This window comes from Heptranchias perlo, unplaced genomic scaffold (genome assembly GCF_035084215.1).
Source record: "Heptranchias perlo isolate sHepPer1 unplaced genomic scaffold, sHepPer1.hap1 HAP1_SCAFFOLD_214, whole genome shotgun sequence".
Classification (NCBI taxonomy): domain Eukaryota; kingdom Metazoa; phylum Chordata; class Chondrichthyes; order Hexanchiformes; family Hexanchidae; genus Heptranchias; species Heptranchias perlo.
The window spans coordinates 182,137-188,462 of record NW_027139228.1 but is presented as its reverse complement, the minus strand read 5'-3'; the positions used below and the strand labels follow the sequence as shown (position 1 = coordinate 188,462).

General features: G+C 44.0%; 1 non-coding gene across 1 annotated transcript; it reads left to right on the top strand.

Moving 5' to 3' along the window:
- Nucleotides 1–5,873: 5,873 nt before the first annotated feature.
- trnav-cac (transfer RNA valine (anticodon CAC)) lies at nt 5,874–5,946 on the top strand. The gene has a single exon. It is a non-coding gene; the product is annotated as a tRNA-Val (tRNA).
- Nucleotides 5,947–6,326: the final 380 nt, after the last annotated feature.

Here is a 6,326-nt window from a genome sequence, read left to right as displayed (position 1 = left end):
GTTAATCCATTTTTTTGCAGAAGTTCACATTTTGTTCCTTGATTTCCTCACTGCTCCGCTGTCTTTTTGTTAAACACCAGCTAGTGCCAGTCTCACTCCGTTTGTAACTTTAACTATAGTGCGACAGTGATTTAACAGGAACAGCAAATGAACCCTCTCCGTGTCTCACACCACAGCAAACTTCATCTTGCCCCTCAGTAAGATGGCTGCCTTTTTGGTGGCCATTCGGTTTCAGGATCAAGGCGGCCATTTTGTTTAAGCTTCATGGCGGCCAATTTGTTCAATATGACCATCTTGTCCCCCAGTAATTTGGCCGCCTTGCCGCTCAGTTAAATGGCAGCCTTGCCCCTCAGTTAAATGGCCGCCTTGCCCCTCAGTGAAATGGCAGCCTTGCCCCTCAGCTAAATGGCTGCTTTGCCCCTCAGTGAAATGGCCGCCTTGCCCCTCAGTTAAATGGCCGCCTTGCCCCTCAGTAAGATGTCCAGCTTGCCCCTCAATAAGATGACTGCCTTCCTGGTGTCCATTGTGTTTCAGGTTCATGATATTGAAGTTGTTGTTCATAGATTTAAGGTTTCATGGTAACTATGGCACAAGAGGAGGCCTTTCGGCCCACTGTGCCTGTGTCAGCTCTTTGAAATGGCTGTCGAATTAGTCCCATTTCCCCCTTTGCTCTTTCCCCACATCCTTTATGGAGGCTTTGTAATAGTCGTTGTATTATGCAAATACATAGATATGTATATGTGCAAATTGATGTTGTAGTATTTGCTGTAAGATATAAATACAAGTTGTTGTCGATAAAGATTGCCTCTCAATCTTTTACTACTTAGATTCTTCTCCTTTATAAACTGGACTTTGTTTCTGTGAAAATTAATGTTGCTGAGAGATTGTCCCTGTAACTGAGTGAGGGATCATATTGTGTGTTAGGTTTTTTAAAAAAACGTTTTGCTTTGGCTGTTTTAAATGTCATGAATTTGTTTGAACTCTTTGGCTGATTGGAAAAAGCCACAAACTGTAAGTTAACCACAAACTACAGGCTTTCTCTCCACAGGGCACTGACCGAGGTCTTTAACACAGGCTGCACCCAAATGGGACTCACGTGAGTTTTGTTTGGGTCAATGTGGGATCATTGGGACCATTGTGGGGTCACAAGTTGCTTTGGGATCACTGGGACACTGCAGGTTCAATGGGGTATTTTGGGATCACTGTGACACTGTGGGATCAGTGTGACACTGTGGATCAATGGGGCACTATCACTGGGTGCACTGTGGGATCACTTGGTCACTGTGGGAACACTGTGGGATATTTAATGACCTGGATGGACCGAATGGCCTGTTTCTGTGCCGTGCTGTATTCTATGCAATATATATATATATATATATATATAACGATATGTACGGGGTTAAATTCGATAACCCCCGAATCCGGGCGCGGGGGTCGATTAACCCCCACGTGATTAACCTGAACCCGGTCGTTGAGATGCAGACAGTCCGTGAGATTGGTGCTGTCTGGTGATCTCCGTGATTCCTGCGAGCAGTCAGGCCTGGCTGCGCTATTGAGCGGCTTCTCACCAGCAGGGGGGCCCCGATATTGCGTGAGTGGTCAGCACCTCTGAAAGGCAGGCTGCACCTCTTAAAGGCAGCCTGCACCTCACAACGTCAAACATTTGATTCAGATACAAACCTCCAGGGTCATTTCTTCTCATACAGTTTTGATTGGCAGCTTCTTTTGAATTAAACAGACAATTGCAAAATGACTGGCTCCCAGTCACTGTTTTGAAGGCATTTATCAGCCTGTCTTTTTCAAACTGGTGAGTATGTTTGGAATCTCTGAGAATGTTAATCAAGTCGACAGTTTCCATAGTTTGTGAGAAAAAGACAACAAAGAACCAGGATGTTTGAAAGTTCGGTCAACGTTTCGTATAGTATTTCTGAATTATTTATTATTATCTTTTCCAATAAGGATCTGGTTGATCTTTGCAGTAAAACTGTTGCCTTACTGCTCCTATTTGTTTTTCTCTTTCTGTTTCATCAATTTGTTTGGCAGTTAAAGTGTAAAACAAGATCTAGTGTAGTGTGAATGTGTCACACTTTGAAGAGCAGGCACTATTAGGCACTGGATGGAACGAGTGGCTGAGATAATCTGAAGGGGTTTCACTGTTCATTATCTGGAGCCCTTCAAATGTTACATTGATATCAGGACAAGCGGAAACACTGGGACATTGGGAGTGAAGCCTCACCTAACAGAGGAGCTGCTTTTTCAAGCTTAGAAATATATCTGATTTTAAATCAGCAAAATTTCACTTCATTTAAGTCCCCACTATCTGAAAAACACAGACATTTTACTGATCAGAGAATAATGAACTTGTTCAAAAAATACAAATTACAAATGAATTGTAATCTTTTTTTAAAACGATTTAATTTAAAGCATTCTCCAACCAAACAAAAGCACCAAGCATTCCCAGGACATTGCGAGATTATGTGAGTGGGTAAAACTGTGACAAATGGAGTTCAATGTGGGAAAATGTGAGGTCATCCACTTCGGATCTAAGAAAGATAGCTCAGAGAGATTTCTAAATGGTGAGGAGCTCGGAACTGTGGAGGAGCAGAGAGATTTAGGGTCCAAGTGCAGAAATCATTAAAAGCTAGTGGACAGTGACAAAAATAATTAAAAAGGCTAATTGAATGTCGGCCTTTATTTCAAGAGGGCTGGAATATAAAGGGGTGTAAGTTATGTTACAGCTGTACAGAGCTCTGGTTAGAGCCCATCTGGAGGACTGCATTCAGTTCTGGGCACTGCACCTCAGGAAGGATATATTGGCCTTGGAAGGGCTACAGCGCAGATTCACCAGAATGATATCGGGGCTAAAAGGGTTAAATTATGAGGACAGGTTGAATAGACAAGGCTTGTATTACCCTGAATATAGAAGATTAAGGCGTGATTGAATTGAGGTGTTTTAGATGATGAAAGGAGTTGATAGGGTAGATAGAGAGAAACTACTTCCTCTGTTGGCGGAGTCGAGAACAAAGGGGCATAACCTTAAAATTAGATCTAGGCCGTCCAGGGGTGATGTCTGGAAGCACTTCTTCACACAAAGGGTAGTGGAAATCTGGAACTCTCTCCCACAAAAGTCTGTTGTGGCTCGGGGTCAATCCGAAATTTCAAAACGGAGATTGATAGACTTTTGTTAGTCAAGGGTATTAAGGATTCTGGAACCGAGGCGGGTAGATGGAGTTAAGATACAGATCAGCCATGATCAAATTGAATGGCGGAACAGGTTGAGGAGCTGAAATGTCTACTCCTGTTCCTATGTAACAGGCTCGTGTGGCTGAATGGACTTCTATTGTTCGTATGTAACATGCGCGAGGGGCTGAATGGCGTCCAGATCCTGTATAACAGTCTCGAAGGGATGAATGGCCTCCTCCTGTTCCAGTGCAACAAGCTCGAGCGGCTTAATGACCAAGTCCTATTCCAGTGTAATAGGCTCGAGGTGCTGAATGGCCTTCAGTTCCCGTATAACACGCTCGAGGGGCTAAATGGCCTGCTGCTGTTACTATGTAACAGGCTTGCGGGGCTGATTGGCCTCCAGGTCTGGTGTAACGGGCTCTGGGGCTGAATGGCCTCCTCCTGTTGCTATCTGACAGGCTTGAAGAGTTGGTTGGCGTCCAGTTCCTGCACAACAGGCTCGAAGGGCTGAATTCCTCCTCCTGTTCCTATGTTACAGGTTTGAGGGTCTGACTGGCCTCCAGTTGCGGTGTAATGGGCTCGAGGGGCTGAATGGCCTCCTCCTGTTGCTATCTGACAGGCTTGAAGGGTTGATTGGCGTCTAGTTCCTGTATAGCAGGCTCGAAGGGCTGAATGGCCTTCAGTTCCCAGATAACAGGCTCGAGGGGCTGAATAGCCTCCTCCTTTTGCTATTTGACAGGCTTGAGGGGTTGATTGGCCTCAAGTTCCTGGATAACAGGCTCGAAGGGCTGAATGGCCTCCTCCTGATTCTATGTAACAGGCTTGAGGGGATGATCGGCCTCCAGTAACGATGTAACGGGCTTGAGGGGAGAATTGCCTCCTCCTTTTTCTGTGTAACAGCCTTCAGAGGCTGAATGGCCTTCAGTTCCCATATAAGAGGCTTGAGGCCTCCTTCTGTTCCTGTCGAACAGCCGTGAAGGACTTGCCGCCATTTTGTCCAAGATGGCCACCGTGCTTACAGCCATTTTGTCCAAGATGTCCGGCGAACTTGCCTCCATTTTGTCTAAAAATTAGAACCTGACCTTTCAGGAGCAAGATTAGAAAACATTTCTACACACAAAGGGTGGTAGAAGTTTGGAACTCTCTTCTGCAAACGGCAATTGATACTTGCTCAATTGCTAAATTTAGATCTGAGATCGATAGCTTTTTGGCAATCAAAGGTATTAAGGGATATGGAGTTCGATCACATATCAGCCATGATCTTATCAAATGACGGAGCAGGAACGAGGGGCTGAATGGCCTACTCCTATTCCTATGTTCCTATAATATTATTTATATGGAATTCCGACAGGCATTTGATTAGGATCCACACAAGATACTGTTGGCAAAAATGAAAGCGCATGGAACTTGAGGCAATGTATTGACATGGATGGAGAATTGGTTAGGAGATAGGAGACAGAGAGTAGTGATAATGGGTACATACTCCAATTGACAGGATGCGACTGGTGGTGTCCCCCAGGATCTGTAACTGGGGTCTCAGCTTGTCACCATATTTATCAATGACTTAGATGAAGGAACAGAGAGTCGTATATCCAAGTTTGCTGATGACACGAAGTTAGGTGGTACAGTAAGTAGTGTGGATGCGATTGGAAAGTTGCAAAGGGACATTGATAGATTAAGTGAGTGGGCAAAACTATGGCAGATGGAGTTCAATGCGGGGTAATCCACTTTGGACCCATGGTCAAGGTATTTTCCAAATGGTAAGAAGCTCGGAACTGTGGAGAAGCAGAGAGAATTAACGGTTTATTTCCATAAATCAGTAAAAGCTAACGGACGGGTCCAAGAATAATTTAAAAGGCGAACGGAATGTTAGCCTTTATCTCAGGGGCTGGAATATAAAGTAGTGGAAGTTATGTCCCAGTTATATAAAGCTCTGGTTAGACTGCGTCTGGAGTAACTGCGTTCAGTTTTGGAAACTGCACCTCAGGACGGATAGATTGGCCTTGGAGGGGGTGCAGAGCAGATTCACCAGAATGTTACCGGGGCTTAAAATGTTAAATTATGAGGACAGGCTGCACAGACTCGGCTCGTATTCCCTCGAGTGGAGAAGATTGAGGGGCGGTCTGAGCGAGGTGTTTAACATGTTTAAATGATTCGATAGAATAGAGAGAGAGAATCAATTTCCTCTGGGGAATCAAGAACGAGGGGGACATAACCTTAAAATTAGAACCATGCCATTCAGGTTCGAAATCAGGAAGCACTTTTTTACACAAAGGGCAGTAGAAGTCTGGAACTCTGTCCACCAAACGGCTGTGGATGCTGGGGGTCAATTGAAGCTTTCAAGACTGAGATCGATAGATTTTTGTTGGGTAATGGTATCGAGAGATAGGGAGCAAAGGCGGGTAAATGGATTTGAGGTACAGTTTATCTCTGAACTAATTGAAGGGCGGATCAGGTTCAAGGGGCTGAATGGCCTCCTCCTGTTCCCAATGGAAATGTTGAGAATATGCTTTGTTGAGTCTGTGATGTCAGTTTCCACACCTGTCCAAACAAGGCAGACCACATTGGGGAGTTTAATAACTTTGAAATGAACATTTTTATTTGTGACTTGTGCAACTTCGATCAATTGAATAGTTATGAAAGAGAATCAATGCCGTCATTCTAATTTCTGGCTGACAACCAAAGCAAAGGTTTCTGTAGTGTAGCGGTTATCACGTTCGCCTCACACGCGAAAGGTCCCCGGTTCGATCCCGAGTGGAAACATTATGTTGGGGCAGATATTTTTTTCATCTGTGAAAGAGCCGGTCCTGTTAAATTTAACACAAATTCGTGGTCTCACAAGCATTGAACATTTTAAACCGAGCCCTTAAAAATACAGTGTGTAAAATGAGAAGGGATAAAAAGTTCATCGCACAAAAGAAATTATTAAAGTTTTCCAACTTCCCTCAGTAGCCTTTCATTCTGCAAAATAACGTAATCAGTTAATTAATGGTGAATAAAACAATGATTGTTTTTATTTCTATAATGCGATTAATATAAAAAGAGTTCAAAAGTTGCTTTGTTGACAGGGAATCGCACCCCGGCGGTAGTGGTAAAAGCGCCGAATCCTAACCACTAGACCACCAGCGAGTTTTATTTAGAGT